This window comes from Ranitomeya imitator, chromosome 1, assembly GCF_032444005.1.
Source record: "Ranitomeya imitator isolate aRanImi1 chromosome 1, aRanImi1.pri, whole genome shotgun sequence".
Classification (NCBI taxonomy): Eukaryota; Metazoa; Chordata; class Amphibia; order Anura; family Dendrobatidae; genus Ranitomeya; species Ranitomeya imitator.
Window position 1 is genome coordinate 249826467 of NC_091282.1, and position 27719 is coordinate 249854185.

At 43.1% G+C, this 27719-nt stretch overlaps 1 protein-coding gene across 1 annotated transcript in view; it reads right to left on the reverse strand.

Moving 5' to 3' along the window:
* The window catches only part of MORN3 (MORN repeat containing 3), a 60389-nt gene extending 46415 nt beyond the window's left edge, over positions 1–13974 (reverse strand). Inside the window, exon 1 of the mRNA XM_069745402.1 lies at positions 13869–13974. The gene's annotated coding sequence lies outside the window, so the exon portion shown is untranslated. The remainder of the gene's footprint in view (positions 1–13868) is intronic.
* Between the last annotated feature and the right edge of the window lie 13745 nt (positions 13975–27719).

A 27719-nucleotide genomic window follows, 5' to 3' on the forward strand; every position in this document is an offset into this window, starting at 1 on the left:
TATGGAGGACTAGGGTCTGTGCATTATATATGGAGGTGCATTATACTATATGGAGGACTATGGGCTGTGCATTATACTATATGGAGGACTATGTGCTGTGCATTATACTAAATGGAGAACTATGGGCTATGCATTATATTATATGAAGGATATGGACTGTGTATTATACTAATATGGAGGACTATGGGCTTAACATTATATGTGGAGGTGCATTATACTATAAGGAGACCTATGGGCTGTACATTATATTATAAGGATATTATATGAAGGATATTTTATATTATATGAAGGATATTTTATTCGTTTATATAGTGCCGTTAATTCCACAGAGCTTTACAGACATTATCTGTACTGTCCCCACTGGGGCTCACAATCTAATTTTCCCTATCAGTATCTCTTTGGAATGTGGGAGGAAACCGGAGTGTATAATACTGAATGGAGGACTATGGGCTGTGCATTATACTATATGAAGGATATGGGCTATGTAGTATACTATATGGAGGACTATAGGCTGTACATTATATTATATGAAAGATATGGGCAGTGTATTATACTAATATGGAGGTGCATTATACTATATGGAAGACTATGGACTGTGAATTATACTACATGGAGGACTATGTGCTGCGTATTATACTATATAGAGGACTATGGGGAGTGCATTATACTTCTGCTATGCGGCCCCATGACTTCTATATATGTCCCTGGTGAAAATAGTAGTTTACTTTATTCTGTATATTAAAGAATAGCAACAGATCGGAGGACATATACCAGGATGGAGGGCATATATACAGGTACTTCGTGCAAAATTAGAATATCATCAAAACGTTAATTTATTTCAGTTCTTCAATACGAAAAGTGAAACTCATTATATAGAGTCATTACAAACAGAGTGATCTATTTCAAGTGTTTATTTCTGTTAATGTTGATGATTATGGCTTACAGCCAAAGAAAACCCAAACGTCATTATCTCAGTAAATTAGAATAATTAACAAAAAACACCTGCAAAGGCTTCCTAAGCGTTGAAAAGGTCCCTTAGTCTGTTTCAGTAGGCTCCACAATCATGGGGAAGACTGCTGACTTGACAGATTTCCAGTAGGCAGTCATTGACATACTCCACAAGGAGGGTAAGCCACAAAAGGTCATAGCTAAAGAAGCTGGCTGTTCACAGAGTGCTGTATCCAAGCATATTAATGGAAAGTTGAGTGGAAGGAAAAATTGTGGTAGAGAAAGGTGCACAAGCAATCGGGACAACCGCAGGATTGAAATAATTGTTAAGAAAAGGCCATTAAAAAATTTGGGGGAGATTCACAAGGAGTGGACTGCTGCTGGAGTCATTGCTTCAAGAGCCACCACATACAGACGTATCCAGGACATGGACTACAAGTGTTGCATTCCTTGTGTCAAGCTACTTATGACCAATAGACAATGCCAGAAGCATCTTACCTGGGTCAAAGAGAAAAAGAACTGGACTTTTGCTTAGTGGTCCGTGGTGCTGTTTTCAGATGAAAGTAAATTTTGCATTTCATGTGGAAATCAAGGTTCCAGAGTCTGGAGGAAGAGTGGAGAGGCACACAATCCAAGCTGCTTGAGGTCTAGTGTGAAGTTTCCACAATCAGTGATGGTTTGGGGAGCCATGTTATCTGCTGATGTAGGTCCACTGTGTTTTATCAAGATCATAGTCAGCGCAGCCGTCTACCAGGAAACTCGTTCCAGAGTTATAACCTCATAAAGGGACAGTGGTCAGAATTGTAAAAATTGGCCCGTCATTAACGTGCAAACCACCCTCGGGGCTTAAGGGGTTAAAATTGAATTGTACTTGCATGAAAATAGCATGACACTTGCATGACGCTGGTCATAATTTTCTGGAATAAAATTGGACTGTTTCTTTTTTTTTCACAGTGATTGGTTATGAGCCTTTAGACTTACATTAGAGGCGGAAAATCTGCAGAAAAAAAAAACGCACATGCGTTTGTGGTGCGTTTCCGCAGTGGAAATGCATACAAAACGCATGTAATCAACACCCAAGTATAGCAATAAAGTTTTGTCAAAGCAAAAAAAAACAAGAAGTGAGTTTTTCTACCTCATTATTTGTAAGCTAAAACCAGGAGTGGGTGATAAGTGCAGAAATGGTGATGTTTCTATTAAACTTTTTCTCTGATTGTTCCACTTCTGATTTTGGCTTACAAATACTGACGTAAAAAACTAACCAAATACTGAATGTGTGCACATGGCCTTACACAGGAACTTGTTGGAACTACAAAGAAGAAAAAACTTGTGGAAAGACATTTTATAAAAATATCTAAATACTATTAAGTTATTACAAAAATAGTATTATGAATTAGCTGATAAGGCCAACGTCACACTACTGTAGAATATGGACGAGAAAACATCGCAGAGCACTCGGCCCCGAACTAATCTATGGGGCAGCTCACATCAACGTTTATTTTCTTGGGTGTATTCAGTGTGTGTGTAAAATCGTAGCATGCTGTGATTGTCACCGAGACTCGGCCGAGACTCGCCAATGCAAGTCTATAGGTGCCAGTAAAAATCACACAGCACTCGGACCATGCGAGTGCTGTCCGATTTTTACGCAATATACACATAGAATACATGTATATATATGTCATTGACACACATATATACATGCCTTTATATTACATAGATACATAGATAGAAGAAAAGCCTGTCATTCACCACAAGCGGGAGAGAGTTCTCCGGCTCGCAGTGCCGTCTGACAGGTCCTGCGAGTTCACAGCCAGTGAAATCACTTCACCTTTCTGATGTCAGTGCGAACGCTGTGGAAAAATTTCCCACGGCGCTCACGCTGACATCACATAGGCGAAGTGAGTTAATTGGTCATGAACTCGCAGGACCTGTCAGACGGCTCTGTGAGCAGGAGAACTTTCTCACGCTCGCGGTGCCCTCTGACAGGGAGTAGCAGTTTACAGAGAGACACTGAGCGTGTCCGCTGGATGACAGGCTGTGAGGATGCATCATGCATCCATACAGCCTGCCATCTAGATGTAGCAGAGCTGGACCCATCGTGGGACAAGTGGATTAAAAGCATCTCTGCGGAAAGGTGAGGAATACTGTTGTTTTTTTTTACCTCTTTTGCAGATAATGAGGGCATCAGGGGAATGGGTGACATCTTAAGTATGGTTTAATTAAGAATATTAAAGGAGTCTGTTATTCTTTCAATTAAAGGACTTTTTTTGGGTGTTTGTGTTTTCTAACTATGTCACTATGGAGTTAGTAATGGGGGCCTCTTATTGATGCCTCTCCATTACTAACCTTTGGACGTAATGTCACTTGACAATACAAAGGTGACATCAACCCCCCAACTATCACCCCACTTTCCACTGCTACAGGGCAAGTGGGAAGAGTGAAACTAGGTGCCAGAATTGGCCGATGTTTTTAGACGGGGAGGGGGGGAAAGGGGGGAGAGTATCCATGGCCCCTTCTAGGCTACTAATATCAGTCTGCAGCTGTCTGCATAGCCTTTGATGGTTATTAATTAAAAGGGGAACCTACATAATGTTTTAGTTAATAGCCAGTAAAGGCTAATTATACAGCTGTGAGCTTATATTAAAGCCTGGGAAGCTCCATGAATATTACTCCCTTCCCAGGCTATAAACTTCTGCCCCCAGCTGTCGGCTTCCTCTTTGCTTGTGCGGGAGCCCATGCCATTTTTTTCTGAAAAATAATCTTTTATTAATTAAATACATGTACAGTAAGCTGTACACACACTGTACTAATTGTATTTGTCACTGACATCAGTATACCTACCTATTATTTTGTATTTACTGCATGTAATCCATCTTTTCTATCCTGTCGGCTCCTGCAGTGATTTTACAGAACATGGCAGATGAATTACCTGCTTTTCTTCTATCTATGCATCTATGTAATATAAATATATATATACAGTATATATGTGTATATCACTGACATCTCTCTCTCTCTCTCTATATATATATATATATGTATTCAATGTGTATATATCTATTCTCTCTATTCTATTCTAACCTGTCAGCAGGGCCGTATTTGCCACTAGGCACGTGCCTGGGGCGGGAGGATTCAGGGGGCGGCAAGATTTTTTTTTGTTTGTTTTTTTTTAAGTTCGGGGTCTTAGTCTGGGGTCGGTCCGCCCACCCACCTCAGTCAGTCTCCCGGCTGGTGCAGCCACTTGTGCTATACACTGCAGACCTCAGAGCGGAGATGTTGCAGGGACGAGTCATGTGACCTGCCTGTGTCACGTAGTTCCTAGTTATCCTGAACACCTAGCAGGAGCTGCTCCGGTTCACTGCAGATGCAGCCAGGCTCCCTGCTCTGCCGAGTGACCTCCAGCAGGTCAGTGCTGTGTGTCCGGTCTGACTCCTCATTCCGCTGCAGCTGGTGTGGGGGAAGGAGGGTGGACTGCACAACTTGTTTTACTTATTGCGCGGAGAATGGAAGGCAGACTTTGTGCTGGGAGTTTTAGAAGCTACAGGTGGGATATGCAGCCCCCAGTCCCTGGGGAAGGGGTTACTTACTAGCTTATAGCTGTGCAGCTTGAGTGGTGGAACTACAGGTCCCAGCACACACTGCAGAGCTGCAGCTTAGTGGATGGTGCAAATCGGCTCTGTGCATTAGAAATCTAGTGAGAAGCCTATGTTCTTCTTACTAAATGTAACACAGAATTACTGCACAATGTGACTGATCTCCAGGTGTCAAGACTTGTGCAAAATTGTTACTAGGAGATCGGACAGCAGCAGCATCAGTATGGATGTAGCAGAGCTGAGGTGGCATCAGTATGGACATAGCAGAGCTGAGGCGGCATCAGTATGGACGTAGCAGAGCTGAGGTGGCATCAGTATGGACGTAGCAGAGCAGAGGCGGCATCAGTATGGACGTAGCAGAGGCGGCATCAGTATGGACGTAGCAAAGCAGAGGCGGCATCAGTATGGACGTAGCAGAGCAGAGGCGGCATCAGTATGGACGTAGCAGAGCAGAGGCGGCATCAGTATGGACGTAGCAGAGCAGAGGCAGCATCAGTATGGATGTAGCAGAACAGAGGCGGCATCAGTATGGATGTAGCAGAGCAGAGGCGGCATCAGTATGGACGTAGCAGAGCAGAGGCGCATCAGTATGGACGTAGCAGAGCAGAGGTGGCATCAGTATGGACGTAGCAGAGCTGAGGCGGCATCAGTATGGAAGTAGCAGAGCAGAGGCAGCATCAGTATGGACGTAGCAGAGCAGAGGCGGCATCAGTATGGACGTAGCAGAGCAGAGGTGGCATCAGTATGGACGTAGCAGAGCTGAGGCAGCATCAGTATGGACGTAGCAGAGCAGAGGCGGCATCAGTATGGACGTAGCAGAACTGAGGCGGCATCAGTATGGATGTAGCAGAACAGAGGCGGCATCAGTATGGATGTAGCAGAGCAGAGGCGGCATCAGTATGGACGTAGCAGAGCTGAGGCGGCATCAGTATGGACGTAGCAGAGCTGAGGCGGCATCAGTATGGACATAGCAGAGCTGAGGCGGCATCAGTATGGACGTAGCAGAGCAGAGGCGGCATCAGTATGGACATAGCAGAGCTGAGGCGGCATCAGTATGGACGTAGCAGAGCTGAGGGAGTCGTGTGTTATCTGGGGGAATCCTATTGTGATTTCTTATATACCACATTTTATTGGGCATCAGGCTCCTCTGCTCACATTATGTCTTGTACTAATGTCCCATCATGTTCCTCTGTGATGTTCTGGCATAACCCTGGGGGCTGCTGGTCTAATACACAGCACATGCAGGGCAACATGACCGCTTCAGCTCTGCTACACTGATGGTTTACAGTTATGTGCAGCTATCCACCTCTGATGTGTCCCATCTCCCCCCTCTAAAAGAGGACGGGCTCAGCAGTTAGTTGAGCTTTAAGTCTAAAGGTACCGTCACATTAAACGATATCGCTAGCGATCCGTGACGTTGCAGCGTCCTGGCTAGCGATATCGTTCAGTTTGACACACAGCAGCGATCAGAATCCTGCTGTGATGTCGTTGGTCGCTGCAGAAAGTCCAGAACTTTATTTGGTCGCTGGACTCCCTGCAGACATCGCTGAATCGGCGTGTGTGACGCCGATTCAGCTATGTCTTCGCTGGTAACCAGGGTAAACATTGGGTTACTAAGCGCGGCCCTGCGCCCTGACGTCACCGCTGTGCTTTCCGGCCGCTGTGCTTACACAGGGCAGAGAAGCAGAGCGCCGAGGGACAGACAGCGGAAGGTAAGTATGTAGTCTTTGTTTGCTTTTTTACTTTTACGCTGGTAACCATTGGTTTTACCATAATGTGTACTCGAAAACGGGGGGAAAAAAAAGTACATGTGCGGTGAAATTGCAAAAAAAGTGCAATCCCACACTTGTTTTTTTTTTGTTTTTTTTTTGCCAGATTCACTAAATGCTTAAACTGACCTGCCATTATGATTCTCCAGGTCATTACGAGTTCATAGACACCAAACATGTCTAGGTTCTCTTTTATCTAAGTGGTGAAAAATAAAATCTAAATTTGCTAAAAAAAATTGTGCCATTTTCCGTTACCCGTAGCGTCTCCATTTTTCGTGATCTCGGGTCGGGTGAGGGCTTATTTTTTGTGCGCCTAACTGACGTTTTTAATGATACCACATTTGTGCAGATACGTTCTTTTGATCGCCTGTTATTGCATTTTAATGCAATGTCGCAGCAACCAAAAAAAGTAATTCTGGAGTTTTGATTTTTTTTTTCCGCTACGCTGTTTAGCAATCAGGTTAATCCTTTTTTTTTTTTTATAGATCGGGCGATTCTGAACGCAGTGTTACCAAATATGTGTAGGTTTGATTTTTATTTTTGTCTTTTATTTTGACTTGGGCAAAAGGGGGGTGATTTAAACTTTTATGTTTTTTGTTTTTTTAATTTTTAAACACTTTTTTTTTTACTTTTGGCATGCTTCAGTAGCCTCCATGGGAGACTAGAAGCTGGCATAGCCTGATCGGCTCTGCTGCATAGAGGTGATGCATAGATCGCCTCTATGTGGTAGAATTACAGCATTGCTATGGGAAAGATATATATCTTGGTACCCTGTTAGCCAGTAGATAGAAAAATATTTGGAATTGAGAGTCCTCAGTGGTTGATACCTTTTAATTGCTAGCTGAAAAGATGCTAAATTAATGGTAAAACATAACCTTTATTAAATGCTAATAAAAAGGAAGAAAGAAAGTGCAAAAAAATAGTGCTGAAACAGTGCAAGGTGCAAACAGACAAACACAAGACACGTTTAAAAAATGTCACCGCCAGAAAATTATAACCGATTCAGTATTGTTATTCGGTTATTAATATACTTCAATACCACACTCCTGGATAAATCACTACAAAATTAACAGGGTCCACAGCCCTAATATTCACAAATATAATAAATCCATTGTGTATTAATATAAGCACTCAATGGTCAAAGACACATTATATCATAGCAGGTATGACCGAATCAAGTGGGGATAAATCCTCAACCAACACTTCTAGATGGTGGTCATAATCCTCTTATTGACCTTAATGGCGGTGGCAATATTATTCAATAGCAGCATGCTCATACAAAGAAAGATATTTCTCAAATTGACACACAGCAGCCGTGCAGCTAAAAGTAAGCACAAGTACTCCTTTTATCCTCAGATCCTAAAGGGTACATACTTTCATAACGGCTGTCACGTGCATATTTGGAAAAAACATTCCATCATTTTATACTCATCTGCCTTCTACCGGTCATCTACCTGACTTGGTGTGGCTTGAGTTAATATGGACCTTCTTAGCGGTTTTCTTAAGAACTGTGTCCGCATTCTCCCCTACAGGTCCATCTCAATGAATAGTGCCTCCCAACGCGTTTCATACTTCTTAGAATCATCAGGGGATAGTGTCACCTTCATGAGTCACAAGTGAGCATTTCGCTAACGCGGCATACATCCTGCCGTCCTTTTATGCTTTACTCACCAGCGTAAAGAGGAGGTAGAGGGGCAAATAGAGGCTCACCCCAGGGGGACCGTTTTTTAGACCTCAGTTATCCCGGAACCCCATTTAAGAAAGGATATTATTAACCTGTCCTCGAAGCCTTTGAGTGAGGAAGAAATGTCTGTCCTAAGTAAGGGCCTGTCCTTCGTTCCTACAACAGATTATGAAAGCTTTGAAGCAGTTAAAGATCTAAATCTATTTGTCCGACGGTTAAAATGGAGAAAGTTCTTCATGAATGAGGACAAAAAACGATGCACTGAATTGGGCATAGATGAAGATCTTTTAAGTGATGTTAGATTTCTTTTTCACCTAGGTGACATTGACCCTAATGATGTAGGAGAGGGACCATTTACAAAACTCAAAAACAACAGTAAACGTATGCCCCCAGCCACAGGAGATGTAGGTCCTATTGATGTGTTTCTAAATGTGGTAACTAACGAACTTATGGAACTTGAATCTAAAAACCGAAAAAGGTATTCACATAACCTGACCAAAAAAGAGATGGAAGGTTTATGTGAATTGGAAAGGGATCACGAAAGGGTTATAAAACCCTCAGATAAAGGGGGTAACGTGGTGGTCATGGATGTGACACAGTACAGGGCCCTATGTTACTCCCTTCTTCAAAAGGAAATGGGATACGAGTTGCTTGAGACAAACCCCACCATGATGTACCTTGGTCAACTCAAAGAAATGGTATCTGAAACATTCCATAAAAAAAATTGATTGATGTGAATGAAAGAGATTTCCTTATACCTACACACCCAGTAGTTGCAACATTCTACTGCCTGCCGAAAGTACACAAAGGAACCAACCCGCTTAGAGGAAGACCTATAGTTTCGGGTATTGGGAGCCTCACACACAATTTGAGCCTTTATGTGGACCAGATTTTGAGATCCTTTGTGGTCTTTGAGTTCCTACACAGCGGATCTCCTTTTGAAATTAGAAAATGTCGAGCTGGATGCTGATATCTTGTTATGTTCCATAGACGTAGAGGCACTCTACTCCTCAATCCCGCACAATAAGGGTATCATGGCTGTGGACTATTACTTGGTATGAGAGGACGGCAATACACTGAGCACAACAGTTTCGTGATACAAGCTTTGGAATTCTGTCTTACCAAGAATTATTTCCTATATGATGGAAAGTACTTCCACCAGCTCAGGGGCACCGCGATGGAGAGCCCTTGTGCCCCCTCGTATGCAAATTTGCTCCCGGGCTGGTGGGAGGAGAATGTCATCTTTGGAGACACCCCATTGGCTGAGAGTAACGTCATATTGTGGCTACGTTACATAGATGACATTTTCATCATTTGGAAGGGCAGTGAGGTTAGTTTCAGTTCCTTCGTGGTAAGCCTTAACTGTAATGAACTGGGTTTACACTTCACTTTTGAGGTAAATGAGACAAGGCTGCCCTTCCTTGACGTACTAATCGAGAGAGGGAGAGATGGCCAATTGGTTACAAGCACTTTCAGGAAACCAATGGCCTCTAATTTCCTGTTAAGATGGGAATCAAACCATCCGGCACCACTCAAGAGAGGTATTCCCAAGGGCCAGTACCTGCGGGTATGGAGAAACTGCTCTGACAATGCTGTATATCAAAGACAAGCTGATGATCTTAGAGCGCGCTTCCTCGAGCGGGGTTACCCCGGGAAGGTCCTAAAAGATGCATATAAATCATCCCTTTCAAAACAGAGGAAAGATCTTCTGACTCCAACACCAAAAAAGGAAGACGACAATAATGTAAGGCTAATCACCAGATACACGAATGGGGCAGGGGATTTACGTGAAATCATCAAAAAACATTGGCCCATCCTGCAAATGAATGAGGATTTGAAGAGAATTTTGACCCCTGTTCCCCAACTTACGTTTAGAAAAGGCCGCTCCATAAAAGACAGGGTAGTCCACAGCCATTTTACCCCCCCCCCCCCCTCTCCCCAGTCACATCCACAATGTTGGGTAGTCGGGCCAAGGGATTTTACAGGTGTGGAAACTGCAAATATTGTGGGGCCATGCGACATGAAAAGGAGCTCAGAAGTAATGTAACAGGAAAAACCTTCCACATCAATCATTTTGTATATTGTAAATCGAGAGGTGTGATTTACAAGATGACATGTGAATGTGGGGCAGAATACATCGGCAAGACAAGCAGGGAGTTGAGAAGAAGGGTTGGAGAACACCATCGAGATACGATAAACAAAAGAGATACCCCGGTTGCAAACCATATTAACAGAATACACCAGGGTAACTTAAAAATGGTAGATTTCATGGGTATTGACAAAGTATACCAGTCCCAAAGAGGAGGTGACTGGGATAACAATATTCTGCAAAGAGAAAGCAAGTGGATTTTTCGCCTCCAAACAGAAACACCACAGGGTCTGAATGACCAACTCAGCTTTTCTTCCTTCCTGTAGCGTCAGGGAGTAATAGGGCACATCTACAATAGGGATAGCCGCCGTCGAGTGGGGGCGCCACTGCGCAGGAATAGGGTGCCAACCTCCGCGATAGGTAGTAGTAAGATCAGAGAGGGAGGTTTAGGTTTTTTACAACTGTATCCTTTCCTATCATTTCCTAGAAGGTCCCCTGTGTCACTGAACTGTAACTCATTAAAATCCCCTATGTTATAATGATGCGTGTGTTTTTCATTGGGTTTTTACCTAATCCGTAAGCTCTATATGTTCCTCGATCCGTGGCGGTATAGTCGTAATATGGTTATTTTACCTGCACATATCATTCATGGGACTCGGGAGTCAAATATTGCTCCGTTTAATTGTACTTAATTAAGATACAGTAGTGTAAGATGTTAGCGTCCTATCAAAAGCCTGTATCTGATTGAGCGTAATACGCTCAGTGCACATTACTCTGGAGGGGGCGGTACAGAGTCGGGAGTGTCTGCCCACCGCACATGATGTTACGGCATGATCTGCCGATGTCTATGTGTCCGGAAGTAATGTGCGCACCGTGATCTAAGGTGCACACACTAGAACAGACCGGAAGTTCGGCTCCCGGCGTCCGGAAGCACATGGCTATAGACGCTGGTGAGTAAAGCATAAAAGGACGGCAGGATGTATGCCGCGTTAGCGAAATGCTCACTTGTGACTCATGAAGGTGACACTATCCCCTGATGATTCTAAGAAGTATGAAACGCATTGGGAGGCACTATTCATTGAGATGGACTTGTAAGGGAGAATGCGGACACAGTTCTTAAGAAAAACGCTAAGAAGGTCCATATTGACTCAAGCCACACCAAGTCAGGCAGATGACCGGTAGAAGGCAGATGAGTATAAAATGATGGAATGTTTTTTTCCAAATATGCACGTGACAGCGGTTATGAAAGTATGTACCCTTTAGGATCTGAGGATAAAAGGAGTACTTGTGCTTACTTTTGGCTGCATGGCTGCTGTGTGTCAATTTGAGAAATATCTTTCTTTGTATGAGCATGCTGCTATTGAATAATATTGCCACCGCCATTAAGGTCAATAAGAGGATTATGACCACCATCTAGAAGTGTTGGTTGAGGATTTATCCCCACTTGATTCAGTCATACCTGCTATGATATAATGTGCCTTTGACCATTGAGTGCTTATATTAATACACAATGGATTTATTGTATTTGTGAATATTAGGGCTGTGGACCCTGTTAATTTTGTAGTGATTTATCCAGGACTGTGGTATTGAAGTATATTAATAACCGAATAACAATACTGAATCGGTTATAATTTTCTGGCGGTGACACTTTTTAAACGTGTCTTGTGTTTGTCTGTTTGCACCTAGCACTTTTTCAGCACTATTTTTTTGCACTTTCTTTCTTCCTTTTTATTAGTATTTAATAAAGGTTATGTTTTACCATTAATTTAGGAACCCGCTGTTTTGCTAAGGAAATACTTGGTTCTTGTACCATTCAGAGTCTAGCTACTATTTGTCTAACTGAAAAGATGGTAACAAATTGCAAGCTTTCGAGACTACACACTCATAGCAATGCGGCATCAACAACCATAGAGGTCTCGAGGATACCTCAGGTTGTTATGACAATGCAGCACTGACCCCCGATCACGTGACGGGGGTCAGCGATGCACGTATTTACGGCTGCGCGTCAGAAGCTCTAGTTAAATGCCCGCTATCAGCAAAAAAAAAAAAAAAATATTGCTGGAGTTGTCTTTGAAAGAGCTACATGGGCATAGACATAGATTCGACCTCATTCATTCCCTAGGGGACTTGCAGATATGTGCGTCTCTTGCGGTGAGACAAAAAAACACCGCTAGCAGCGTTTTTTTCCGTTGCTGCAAGTACCGCATTTGCAGGATCGCAGCAAAACCACAAGTGCCGCACATGTCCGCAAGTCCCATAGGGAATGAATGAGGCCGAACGCAGTGTTGCCGTAAGTGATCCGTTACACGGCAGATGCGGAAAAACTTCCGGATCTGCCGCAAATGGCAAAAATCGCTGATGTTAAAGTAGCCTAAGTCACTGCTGACAGTGTCTACATTAGTCATACTCACCAATGGGGGAGGCAGCACGAAAAGTGCCTAGGGCAGCAGAAACTCTAAATACGGCCCTGCCTGTCAGTGTGATTTTACTGTACGGGGCACATAAATTGCTGGCTTTTCTTTCTATCTATCTATCTATCTCAGGGGTCCCCAACTCCTGGCCTCGAGGGCCGCCAACAGTGCAGGTTTTCAGGATTTCTTTAGTATTGCATCGGTGGTAATGTGATCATCTGCACAGGTGATGATTCCAACCCCTGTGCAATACTAAGGAAATCTTGAAAACCTGCACTGTTGGCAGCCCTCGAGGCCTGGAGTTGAGGACCACTGATCTATCTAATATACAGCATATACACACAGCTCTGGAAAAAAATAAGAGACCACAACATTAAAACCCTGTCATGGGTAGCCCAATCCCCAGACCTGAACCCCATTGAAAAACCTCTGGAATGTAATCAAGAGGATCATGGATAGCCACAAGCCATCAAACAAAGAAGAACTGCTTACATTTTTGCGCCAGAAGCAGTGTGAAAGACTGGTGGAAAGCATGCCAAGACGCATGAAAGCTGTGATTAAAAATCATGGTTATTCCACAAAATATTGATTTCTGAACTCGTCCAGAGTTAAAACATTAGTATTGTTGGTTCTAAATGATTAAGAACTTGATTTCTTTGCATTATTTGAGGTCTGAAAGCACTGGGTTATTTTTATTTTGACCATTTCTCCTTTTCAGAAAAAAAAAAGACAAAATGTATTGCTTGGAAATTCGGAGACATGTTGTCAGAAGGTTACTGAATAAATGAACAATTTACATTTTACTCAAAAATATACCTATAAAAAGAAAAATCTGACAAACTGAACACTTTGCAGTGGTCTCAATTTTTGCTAGAGTTGTATATATATATATATATATATATGTATATATATATATATGTACATTTTTTTTTTAATTAATATTTCCTTTGAAAGCGATGTGTAAATGACGTAGAGAATTGCTCTAAAAGCCGATGCTAAAATCACATTGCAATCGGATGTGAATTAGATGCTAGTTGTGAAAAATTGGATTGTACTCGCGTGACACATGTATTACACTCATGCGATTCTCGGCAGGGAAACTTGGACTGATTTTTCTTACGTTTAGTGTGACTCCAGCCTAAAACCATTACTCTATCATGCTTCATGCTTCTGCATTGCTGTGATTATATTACCTCTACTTTTTAGATCTTTTCTAATTATTATTTGTCATAATTTAGCATGTACCCCCCAGATCAGATGTATGAGAAGGTCCTTACAGATAACTGACCTTATCGCAATTATATAATGCGACTACACACTATAAATAAATATTTCTTGAGTAAATCAGTAGTATAGAGACATCAGAAACATACAAACCTTGTTTGTGAAGATGACGAGTTTTAATTTAGGAGACCCCAATATGAAGTTTCTGTCAAGGAAGTAGCAGCAACACAAGATTATCTAGAATGGAAAGAGCAGCTACACACAACACAACAATAGAGGGTGGCCATGGCGACAGAACACTGACGGACCGGGCCTCAAGCCTCTGTCACGCCTCAGGGAGTGGTTGACGCCTCTGTATGGAGTTAACCCCATTCCCTGGGAATGTTTCCACTGGTTAAAAGTTTGATTAATAAGAAGTGACCATGATGGTTGTAAAGCGAACACATAAAAAATACAACTCCAAAGGTGATATTGTTACTACATAAGGCTACATTCCCACAATCAGCTTTTTGTGCGTTTTTAATATTGCAGAATATCTGCACTATTTCTTCACCCATGATTTAAATTAGGTTGCTCTTTTTTTTCAAGCGTTTTCTGCGCGTTTTTTTTAACATGCGTTTTTTTTTGTCTCTGTTTGATATATTATGCTTTAAATAAAGTTGATTTGTTTTTGATACTTCATGTTTTTTTTTCTTTGGCACCTAATTATAGCAATAAAGTTTTGTCAATTACATGCAGTTTTGAAGCGGTTTCCTATTCGGAAATGAAGTGTTTTTGTTGCAGCGGATTTTCAACATCTAATGTAAGTGTATGTGGAAAATCTGCACAGAAAGCTAAGCGTACCCACAAGAGAAATTGACATGTTGCGGTTTTGAAAAACACACTGCAGGTCAGTTTACACAGTGTAAGGCCGGCGTCACACTAGGCGTATGAAAATACGGTCTGTTTTTTATGGCCGTAATATGCATAAATGTTCCCCAAATAGTGATCCGTATGTCATCCGTAGGCAGGGTGTGGCAGCGTATTTTGCGCATGTCATCCGCCGTATGTAATCCGTATGGCATCCGTACAGCGAGATTTTCTTGCCGGCTTGCAAAACGGACATACAATGGATCCATGGGCTTAAATATTCGTTAAAACATATATACAGTCTATATATATACAGGTCCTTCTCAAAAAATTAGCATATAGTGTTAAAGTTCATTATTTACCATAATGTAATGATTACAATTAAACTTTCATATATTATAGATTCATTATCCACCAACTGAAATTTGTCAGGTCTTTTATTGTTTTAATACTGATGATTTTGGCATGCAACTCCTGATAACCCAAAAAACCTGTCTCAATAAATTAGCATATCAAGAAAAGGTTCTCTAAACGACCTATTACCCTAATCTTCTGAATCAACTAATTAACTCTAAACACATGCAAAAGATACCTGAGGCTTTTATAAACTCCCTGCCTGGTTCATTACTCAAAACCCCCATCATGGGTAAGACTAGCGACCTGACAGATGTCAAGAAGGCCATCATTGACACCCTCAAGCAAGAGGGTAAGACCCAGAAAGAAATTTCTCAACAAATAGGCTGTTCCCAGAGTGCTGTATCAAGGCACCTCAATGGTAAGTCTGTTGGAAGGAAACAATGTGGCAGAAACGCTGTACAACGAGAAGAGGAGACCGGACCCTGAGGAAGATTGTGGAGAAGGACCGATTCCAGACCTTGGGGAACCTGAGGAAGCAGTGGACTGAGTCTGGTGTGGAAACATCCAGAGCCACCGTGCACAGGCGTGTGCAGGAAATGGGCTACAGGTGCCGCATTCCCCATGGTAAAGCCACTTTTGAACCATAAACAGCGGCAGAGGCGCCTGACCTGGGCTACAGAGAAGCAGCACTGGACTGTTGCTAAGTGGTCCCAAGTACTTTTTTCTGATGAAAGCAAATTTTGCATGTCATTCGGAAATCAAGGTGCCAGAGTCTGGAGGAAGACTGGGGAGAAGGAAATGCCAAAATGCCTGAAGTCCAGTCAGAGGCGTAGCTAGAGCTTTTGCCGCCCGGGGCTGTTCCCCAGTTTGGCGCCCCCCCCCCCCCCGGCTCAATACACACAAAGGTTACCAAAAACGGTTTTCCTGTTTTGTAGAACTTAAACTGGGCCTAATGGTGTCACCCCCACATGCCACACCTGTGACTTAATACCACCACACCATGACCAGGCCACATAGTGACCGAATAATACTACATACAAGGGACAAATACCACAACACCATTTCCAGACCACATATTACCACCACATAGTGACTGAATACTACAATACTGATCAGTAATAAAAAAAACCCCACAATACTATCACCATAAGTGCCAGTATTCACAGGAGATCTGTATTTTGTATGCAGTGTCTGTGTAGAGGTAATACAGAGATCACTGGTGACATTATACACAGGACCTCTATATAGTATACAGTGTATAGTGTCAGTGTATAGGTAACACTGACTCACCAGTGACGTCTCTAGGTGAAGTCCTTCATCTTTCATCCAGCACAGACCGCCATCATTCCTTCCAGCCAGGACTCGTTTCTGCAGGAAATAACACAGTTATCTCGAGCTCCGCTTGCAGAACACATTACTTAATTTTTCACAACTTCTACATTACATCACATGAAGAAAAAAAGGTGATATAGTGTCACTCTGCACAGTAACAGGCCTGCCCCCCATTTAAAACAGTATACTCAAAAAATAAAATAAATACATCACTGCAGTAATAATATCCCTTAATTAGCCCCTATGGTAATAATATTCCCCACCCTGGCCCCGTTTCTCATTCCTGGCTCCAGCCATATGTTCTCGCATCCTGCCCTCATGAGTATCCATTCTACCCCATATGATCTCCACATCCTGCCCCACCAGCCTCCATCGTATCCGTCCTGCCCCATGATCCAATCCTGCCCCGTGTCTCCAATCATGCCCCGTATCTACATTCTGCCCATGCCTCAAGTCCTGCCCCCAGTGTGTCCAGCATATTACCCCCATGTTGTCCAGCAATCTGCCCCAGTGTGTCCAGCATATTACCCCCATGTTGTCCAGCAATCTGCCCCAGTGTGTCCAGCATATTACCCCCAGTGTCCAGCATTGCCCCAGTGTGTCCAGCATATTACCCCCAGTGTGTCCAGCAATCTGCCCCAGTGTCCAGCATTGCCCCAGTGTGTCCAGAAGTCTGCCCCATGGTCTCCAGCATTGCCTCAATGTGTCCAGAAATCTGCCCCAGGGTCTCCAGTATTGCCCCAGTGTGTCCAGCAATCTGCCCCATGGTCTCCTGTATTGCCTCAGTGTGTCCAGCATTCTGCCCCATGGTCTCCAGTATTGCCCCGGTGTATCCAGCAATCTGCCCCATGGTCTCCTGTATTGCCCCAGTGTGTCCAGCATTCTGCCCCATGGTCTCCAGTATTGCCCCGGTCTGTCCAGCAATCTGCCCCATGGTCTCCAGTATTGCCCCAGTATGTCCAGAAGTCTGCCCAGGGTCTCCAGCATTGCCTCAATGTGTCCTGAAATCTGCCCCATGGTCTCCAGTATTCAGTGTGTCCAGCAATCTGCCCCATAGTCTCCTGTATTGCCCCAGTGTGTCCAGCATTCTGCCCCATGGTCTCCAGTATTTCCCCAGTGTGTCCAGCATTCTGCCCCATGGTCTCCAGTATTGCCCCAGTGTGTCCAGCAATCTGCCCCATGGTCTCCTGTATTGCCCCAGTGTGTCCAGCATTCTGCCACATGGTCTCCTGTATTGCCCCAGTGTGTCCAGCATTCTGCCCCATGGTCTCCAGTATTGCCCCAGTGTGTCCAGCAATCTGCCCCATGGTCTCCTGTATTGCCCCAGTGTGTCCAGCAATCTGCCCCATGGTCTCCTGTATTGCCCCAGTGTGTCCAGCATTCTGCCACATGGTCTCCTGTATTGCCCCAGTGTGTCCAGCAATCTGCCCCATGGTCTCCTGTATTGCCCCAGTGTGTCCAGCATTCTGCCACATGGTCTCCTGTATTGCCCCAGTGTGTCCAGCATTCTGCCCCATGGTCTCCAGTATTGCCCCAGTGTGTGCAGCAATCTGCCCCATGGTCTCCTGTATTGCCCCAGTGTGTCCAGCAATCTGCCCCATGGTCTCCTGTATTGCCCCAGTGTGTCCAGCATTCTGCCACATGGTCTCCTGTATTGCCCTAGTGTGTCCAGCAATCTGCCCCATGGTCTCCAGTATTGCCCCAGTGTGTCCAGCAATCTGCCCCATAGTCTCCTGTATTGCCCCAGTGTGTCCAGCAATCTGCCCCATGGTTTCATGTATTGCCCCAGTGTGTCCAGCAATCTGCCCCATGGTCTCATGTATTGCCCCAGTGTGTCCAGCAATCTGCCCCATAGTCTCCTGTACTGCCCCAGTGTGTCCAGCAATCTGCCCCATAGTCTCCTGTACTGCCCCAGTGTGTCCAGCATTCTGCCCCATGGTCTCCTGTACTGCCCCAGTGTGTCCAGCAATCTGCCCCATGGTCTCCAGTATTGCCCCAGTATGTCCAGCATTGCCCCAGCCCCAGACAGTCAGACATAGAGAAAAAAAAAAAAAGTAAAATCCTCACCTCTCCCGTTCCTAGCGCAGGTCCGGTGCAGCCAGTCAGCGTCTCTCCGGCTCTGCGACGCTCAGGACAGAGAGGCAGAGCGGCGCGCACAGTAGTGACGTCATCGCGCCCTCTGCCCTGAGACGTCGCAGAGTCAGAGGACGCTGAAGCCGCAGGAACCAGGAGAGGTGAGTATTAGAGCGGGGGGCGGGGGCGGGGGCGGTGCCCGGTGGTGGGGGGAGCTGGCCCTGGTCGTGGCGGCGGACGGCGCCGCCCGAAGATTTAAAGGGGCGTCTTTTTTTTTTTTTTTTTTTCTTCTCCTGCAGCGCCGGCCGCCCCCCGCATTGTGCCGCCCGGGGCGGACCGCCCCCCCCGCACTCCCCTTCCTACGCCATTGAGTCCAGTGTCAAGTACCCACAGTCAGTGATGGTGTGGAGTGCCATGTCAGCTGCTGGTGTTGGTCCACTGTGTTTCATCAAGGGCAGGGTCAATGCAGCTAGCTATCAGGAGATTTTGGAGCACTTCATGCTTCCATTGGCTGAAATGCTTTATGGAGATGAAGATTTCATTTTTCAGCACGACCTGGCACCTGCTCACAGTGCCAAAACCATTGGTAAATGGTTTACTGACCATGGTATTACTGTGCTCAATTGGCCTGCCAACTCTCCTGACCTGAGAATCTGTGGGATATTGTGAAGAGAAAGTTGAGAGACGCAAGACCCAACACTCTGGATGAGCTTAAGGCCGCTATTGAAGCATCCTGGGCCTCCATAACATCTCAGCAGTGTCACAGGCTGATTGCCTCCATGCCACGCCGCATTGAAGCAGTCATTTCTGCCAAAGGATTCCCGACCAAGTATTTATTTGTTGGTTTTTTTGTTTGTTATTAAAAAACACTTTTATTTGATTGGATGGGTGAAATATGCTAATTTATTGAGACAGGTTTTTTGGGTTATCAGGAGTTGTATGCCAAAATCATCAGTATTAAAACAATAAAAGACCTGACAAATTTCAGTTGGTGGATAATGAATCTATAATATATGAAAGTTTAATTGTAATCATTACATTATGGTAAATAATGAAATTTAACACTATATGCTAATTTTTTGAGAAGGACCTGTATATATATATATATATATATATATATATATATATATATATATATATATGTTAGTGAGACACGCATATATATATATATGTATATATATTTCATACAGCGCTAGATAGCAGAAAAGCCGGTAATTAATTGCCGGCTTTTGCTATCTACTTCGCATACCCGACATGATATGAGACATGGTTTACATACAGTAAACCTTTTCATATCCTTTTGGAAAATTTGGGCACTCTAGCTGGTAAAATAAAGGGTTATATCGCGGAAAAACTGGCGTGGGCTCACAAGCATGAGAAAATATTAAGAACAATTCCCACGCTCGAGTTCATCTGAGGTTATGCCAGCAGGGGGCGCAGCACCGCAAGTCTAGGTAGCTACATTCCCCTGCTTTCCATTCATTCCCCAGATTTTACAGTCAGGAGCACAGCTGCATTAGCATGCTCCTATTTGTAAAATTATTTAACCCCTTCAAATGGATTTACAGAGCGGGACAAGACTGAACGACGGAAGGTATGGGATATTGTTGATTTTTTTATTTTAACTTTGTTTCAGTTGACAAGAGTCTTCAATTGGATTGAGAGTATAATAAACTATTACAACACCCTGTGTCTTTATTTAAATAAAATACTTTTTTCATAATGTGTGTGTGTGTTTTATTAACCATTTACTACTATTGGATTAATAATAGATAGGTGTCTTATTGACACTTCTCCATTATTAACCTGGCTTAATGTCACCTTACAATAGCAAGGTGACATTTACCCTTTATTACCCCATATCCCATCGCTACACGGGAGTGGGAAGAGAGTGGCCAAGTGCCAGAACAGGCGCATCTTCCAGATGTGCCTTTTCTGGGGTGGCTGGGGGCAGATGTTTTTAGCTGGGGGGTGGGGGTCCTATAACCATGGTCCCTCTCTAGGCTATTAATATCTGCCCTCAGTCACTGGCTTTACCACTCTGGCGGAGAAAATTGCGCGGGAGCCCATGCCAGGTTTTTCCGCGATTTAACCCTTTATTTTACCTGCTAGAGCGCCCAAATTTTGCATATACACACTACTAACATTAGTAGTGAGGAATAAGCAAAAAAAAAGGGATGTGAAAAGGTTTACTGTATATAAACCATGTCTCATATCCTGTCGGGTTTGGGAAGGAGATAGCAAAAGCCGGCAATTGAACTACCGGCTTTTCTGCTATCTAGCGCTGTATGAAATATACATATACATATATGTGTCTCACTGACATATATATATATATATATACCCCTATACTATGTGTAGACATTTAAGACATTTACTCGTATTTTAGCTATTCTATTCTAACCTGTCAGTGTGATTTTACTGTACACCGCACTGAATTGCCGGCTTTTCTATAGAACACCGCTGCGTATTTCTCGCAAGTCACACTGTTGGTCCGTGTGTAATACGTATTTTTCTCGCCCCCATTGACTTTCATTGGCGGATTTTTTGCGCAATACGCTGACAAACGCAGCATGCTGCGATTTTCTACGACCGTATAATACGGATGCGTAAAATACGGCAGATAGGAGCTGCCCCATAGAAAATCATTGGTCCATGTGCAATGCGTATTTTCTGCACCTCTCATGCGTCCGTAAAACTCGCTAGTGTGACGCCGGCCTAAGGCTGCCGTCACACTAGCAGTATTCGGTCAGTATTTTACATCAGTGTTTGTAAGCCAAAACCAGGAGTGGAACAATTAGACAAAAAGTATAATAGAAACATATGCATCACTTCTGCATTTATCACCCACTCCTAGTTTTGGCTTACAAATACTGATGTAAAATACGGACAAAATACTGCTAGTGTGATGGCAGCCTTAAAAAGGTGCACAGCGGAAATGAGATTTCTATAAATCCTATTCAGTTTGCTAGAACTTTAAGATGCTGCGTTTTTACATAGCAAAAACACGCAGCATCAAAAACACATCTAAAGGTCATTGTGGGAATGTAGCCTAAAGGTACCGTCACACTCAGCGACGCTGCAGCGATATAGACAACGAGCCGATCGCTGGAGCGTCGCTGTTTAGGTCGCTGTAGAGACGTCAAACACAGCAACTCCAGAACGATGCAGGAGCGATCCAGTGACGTAACGGCGACTCACTTATCGTTCTCGCTGGTTGTTAGCTCCATGTAAAACGTTGCTGGCGTCGTTGCTTTTGATGTCAAACATGACGATACACGCCGACCTGGCGACGAAATAAATTATAGATCTCAAAATATGGCGATGCAAAAACTGTGTGACAGCTGCCATACAGAAAAAAATGTATAAATCTGGTATCGCTGTAATCACATTGAACCGAAGAATAAAGTCGTCTAATCTCTTATCACACAAGGAATGGCATAAAAAAAAAACACAATTCTTCACCTGCTATTGGTTTGTTTTTTCTGCCTCCCAAAAATTGCAGTAAGGCTTGGCTCACATTTATCCTGCACTCCACGCTCGTCGATTACATCGTTTACATATTTCCGTGTAAATCTCTGAAATATGTGATTCAGATGGAACACCCAGGGGAAGATTCCCTATAATGAGGAATATGGAGACATTGTGGACGCTGTCAGGGCTATGATTCGTCAGTATCTAACTTTTTAAGCATGCATAAAAGTGTGGTTGGCCACAGTTTTGTGCTCTTCTGAAAAGGACAGTGCTGAACAGAGGCCAGATGTAACTCTGCTACCTCATTAGAGTGAATGGATTCCTCAGAGGTTTCATCTGAATCACATCATTCAGAGATTTAGATAGAAACCGCAATTTATGTGCTCAACGTAGAGCACAGGATAAAAGTGTTTAAAAAAGTCCCCACTGAGGTCAATAATCAGTTAACGGAAATATAGGGGGCTTCTATGGTACTGGTAGTACAAATGCTCTGGAAAAGCTAAATTGCTCCCCCCCCAAAAGAAATTTTGCTAATTCTGCAATCCCAAATCCAAATACCCCCCCCCCCTCCCTTCTGAGCCCCAGTGTGCATTCACATGTTTGGGATTTCTATAGTGATGAGAGCCAGGCTAATTTACTGATGTATATCTCTATAAGAAAAAGCTGGGCATAATGTACTGGGCACTACAATGTACAGGCACTATAATAGCAGATTTGCAATTTTCACTGCTGATTGTTTCTGGAAAACACGCATGGAGTCAAGTCATCACTACACATGTAGTTAAATTCCCAAAGGGGTAAAATTTCCAAAATAGGGTTACTTGAGGGGAGTATTCTCCTCAGTTAAGGGCTCTGTATATAGTGTCCATAAACTATTCTAGGAAAATCTGCACTCCAGGAAGCAATTAGCATTAGGTGTGCAAGGTGTTTGCTATGCAGATTTTTTGAAGAACGCTATGCTTTTTTAGTTGTCCAATAAAGCTTTATAAAGTTTGAGCCGCCTCTGCCTTCAGCTGGATCATTTCTCCTCTTGAATTCATTGAGAGGTTTAGTTTGTAAAATGGGGTCACTTATGAAGGGGTTACGCTGTTCTGACACTGCAGGGGCTCTGCCAGTGGGTTATGGCTCTCGCAAACCATAACAGTAAAATCTGCACTCTAATATGGCACTCCTTGCCTTCTGAGCTTTCCATTGTGACTGCCTGTAGGGTATTGGTGCACTCAGGAGAAATTGCACAACAAACTGTGAGGTCTATTTTTTTCCTATTAGCCCTTCCTTAAAATTTGGTGCTAAAACAACATTTTTGTGGATAAAATTTAATTATTCTTTCTTAACTGCCCAATGGTATAAAATTCTGTGAAGCACATATGGTGTCAACATGCTCACTGCACCCCTAGATGCATTCATTGGGGGTGTAGTTTGTAAAATAAGGTAACTTATGGGGCATTTCTGCTGTTCTGGCACCTCAGGGACTCTGCCAATGTGATATGGCACCCACATAGCATTCCAGCAAAATCTGAACCCCAATATGCCACTTCTTCTCTTCTAAGCTTTTCACTGTGCCTCAAAAGCAGTTTTCGACCACATATGGGGTATTGGCGTACTCAATAGGAATTGCATAACAAATTGCATGTCCATTGTCTGCTATTATCCCTTTTAAAAATTGAAAACTTTGGGACAAAAGCAACATTTTAGTGGAAAAAATGGTAATTTTCCATTTATACAATTCTGTGAATCTATTCCAGCCAAAATTGAGCTCCAGAATTCAGTTGGCGCTCCTTCCCTTTTCGAGCCCTGCTATGGACCCAAACAATAGTCTTCCACCACAAATGGATTATCGATGAACTGAGGAGAAATTGCAGAACAAATTCTATGGTCGATTTTGCTCTTGTTACCCTTGTGAAAATAAAAATTGGGGGAAAAAAACATTTTTGCAGGAATTTTTTTTTATTTCACGGCGCAACACTATACAATTCTGTGAAGCACCTGTGGGTTCAAGGTGCTCACAACACATCTAGATAAGTTCTTTAATGAATGTACTTTCCAAAATGGGCTCACTCGTGGAGGTTTCCACAGTTTAGGCACATCACAGGCTCTGAAAACACAACATGGTCTCCACTATCTTTTCCAGCCAATTTTGCGTCCTAAAAGTTAAGCAGTTCTCTTTCTCTTTTGAGCTGTGCCATGCGCCCAAACAGTAGTTTCCTCCCACATATGGGGTATCGGTGCACATAGGACAAATTGAACAATAAATTATATAGTCTATGTTCTCCTGTTACCCCTGCAGCCCTTCTCTATGTAGCACAAGCGATCAGATGATTGCAGCTTCTAGTCTTCAATGTAGACTATTAAAGCCAGTGTAAAGTGAAAAAAAAGAATGTTTTTAAAAATATGAAAAAGAATAATAAAAAGATATAAATGTTCATATCACCGCCCATTTGCCTAATTGAAAATAAAAATAAAAAATACATATCTATCAATATATAAAAAGAATTCATCCAATCGGTAAATGGTATAATGAGAAAAAATCAAAATGCTAAAATTAATTTTTTTTGGTCGCCGCAACATTGCAAAAATGCAGTAACGAGAGATCAAAATGTCATATTTACACCAAAATGGTATCAATAAAAACGTCAGCTCAGCGCACAAAAAAAGGCCAAAGCCCTCACCCAACCCGGGATCACAAAAAAATGGAGACACTATGGGTCTTGGAAAATTACAATTTTTTTTTTTTTTTTTACAGACTTTGAAATTTTGTACGTTATGTACGAACTCAGTTTTAGCATTAAGTGAACATTGTAAAAGAAAAAAAAACAATTGTAGGATTGCACTTTTTTTGCAATTCCACCACACTTTGATTTTTTTCCCTTTCCAGTACACTATATGGCAAACCAATGGTGTCATTCAAGGTACAACTCGTCCCACAAAAAAACAAGCCCTCACATGGCCATATTGACAGAAAAATAAAACAAAGTTATGGCTCTGGGAAGGAGGGGAGCAAAAAAACGGAGATGCAAAAATGGAAATACCTCTGGTCCTTAAGAGGTTAAGTCACAAAACCATTCAAGATGAGAAAAAAAGGCAATTTTTCACTTTGTATTTTGAAGAATTTGTCGCAAAAAGGCAACTAATACCACAAGACAAACAAGGAGAATGACTTAAAAAAATCTGTAATATAAAAGCTGTTGAAACTTCATGGTGGATAAGTTCTGTGGACCTACAAAGCAGCATATACCGTAGTCTCCTGAATTCTAGTCAGTAGGGCTAGGGAGCCCAGACAGGTCAGAGGGCCTTAGAGCCTGGACAAAGCAGTTGACCACGCAACATTTAAGAAAGGAGCCCAGTCGTCCAGGGCCAGTGGGCCAGAGGTCACAGCAGAGAAGATAATATTGATGACCTATTCTACAGATAGGCGATCAGTTTCAAGTCTTTGATCATCACTTCAAAAGCCAGAGTAATTCAATAAAATATAATAATTGAATGCCTCTAAACAACCCCAGAAAAAAAAATCAATTTATTGTCTTACAAAGTTAACTTGAGAAGTACAACCGTGCAAAGAACAGTTATAAATACAAATGTGTAGTGCAATGAAAATGAAAGCACCACTGTAGTGTTTTTTTATTTATTTATTTATTTTCCTTCGAGAGTGGTCGCACCAATCTAAGATCCCTGACCCTAGTCTTATACTCATCAGCCACCATCTTTATCTGTTCTCAGCGCCGCTTCAGTCGGTCTGCATCAGTTTGTAACCTGCCGGAACGCTCGAGTGTGTTCTGGGAGAGCCGGAGGTCACTACTCAATGTAAGTCTATGAGAGCCAGAATGAGTCTCCCATAGACTTACAATGAGAGCTTGTGACCGTTACCTCTGACTTACGGTTTGTCAGAAGTTGCGGTCACAAAATGGCACTGGGAAAAGCTAAAACTGGTAAGTGTAATACTGGGAACAGTGAACTTTGCTTAGTAGCATAACTGCAGCACTGAAATAAAAGAAACACCAGAGTGGTCCTTTCATGCAGCTTACTAATAGATATAATAGTTTTTTTTGGGCATGCGCAGTTTGCGCTGCCCTTCGAACTTACAGTGCAGGCGCCGGAGCTGCAGCAGAACACACGGGCGACTGCTGCGTGTTGACTTCCTCAAAGTGGTTGCTGTTGCGGCTGCTGCTCTGACCGCGGAAGGTTGTCTGGAATGCGAGGGATGCACTGCGGTGGTCACTGACAAGGCGGTAAATCCGGGAGCCCCAGTGGGACGTTAGTGAAGGCAGAGGAGGCGGAGCCCAGCACGCAGAGTATTGAGTGACGGCTGGGAGGCGTTTGTATCTGGGGAGAAAAGACATGCCCCCCGGACAAATTCGAGGTATCAGGGACAAATTATAAAAACAATTATTTTAGCATTGAAAGGGACCACAACTAAAAGAGCCACTTTGACAGAATGCAGCATTAGTGCTGCACAAGGTGGCTCTTTTAGTTAAAAATGCCTGGGGGGGGGAGTGACAGGTTCCCTTTAGAAAAGGGTGCTGATGCAAACTAGACATGAGGGAATTGTTATTTAATGACTATTTTATGTGGAACGACTGTCTAGATTAAAGGCATAATCATTCAAAGTTTGAAAATTGCTAATTTTTAGAATTTTTTGACAAATTTCTGATATTTCTATAAATAAGTGCAGAAAATATCAGCATAAAATTACCATTAACATAAAGTATGATGTGTCGCGATAAAACAATCTAAAAATAAATTATATCTGTTGAAGTGTTCCAGAATTATTACCACAAGTGACACTGGTCAAATTTTCCCGGGTCACTAAGGGGTTAAACGCTTAAAAAGTCTTTGCAGGTGTTTTTGTTAATTACCGTATTCTAATTTACTGAGATAGTGACTATTGGGATTTCATTGGCTATAAGCCATAATCATCAACATTAACAGAAATAAACACTTGAAATAGATAACTCTGTTTGTAATCCTTTTATATTATTTCTAAACACTCTTTTTTTGGTGATTACTTTGTATCTCCGCTCATACTGCACACACACACAAATGATGCACCATTTGAAAGGTAAACTTGCCCTCTTCAGCAAGAAAATAGCCAAACAAACCACACATCCACAATATGATCACAAAATACAGTTTAAACATTAGTTTTCATAAACCTGCAGTAAGGAAAAATGACCTGCAGGTGGCACCACACTACCCCAAAGCACACTACCACAAAGCTGCTAAGGCTACTTTCACACTTCCGTCTTTCGATGTTGCAATGTGTCGTTCTGTGCAAAATACGCATCCTGCAAAGTTGCCCGCAGGATGCGTTTTTTGCACATAGACTTGTATTACCGACGCATCGCGACGTATGGACACACGTTCCATACGTCGTGCACTGGATGCGTCAGTAATTGGTGGACCGTCGTCACAAAAAGCGTTCAATGTAATGCTTTTTTGTGCGAAGCATTCGACATTTTCGACAGCGCATGTGCGGCCAAAACTCCGCCCCCTCCTCCTCGGAACTCATAATGGGCAGTGGATGCGTCTGAAAACTGCATTCGCTGCCCACGTTGTGCACTATTTTGCACAACGTCCGTCGGTACGTCGGGCAGACAGTTTGTGACGGCCCCGTACCAACGGAAGTGTAAAAGTAGCCTCACAGACATCACAAACAAATTCTAACATTTGCCTTGGGGGCTTTCCAGCTTGCCGAACGCCTTGCCCAGCCGATTTCAGGCACATTGGAGGATTGCACACTTCGCTGCAGGTGAGACACATATGCAAACACATTTGTAAACATGCACTGCCTATTCAATTGCACACTTGCTCCGTTTATACTCCACCGACACACACAAATGATAAACCATTTCAAAGGTCAAATTACCTGCAGGTGGCATTTGCGGAAGTGCTTGCCCAGCCTATTTCAGGCAAATTCAAGGA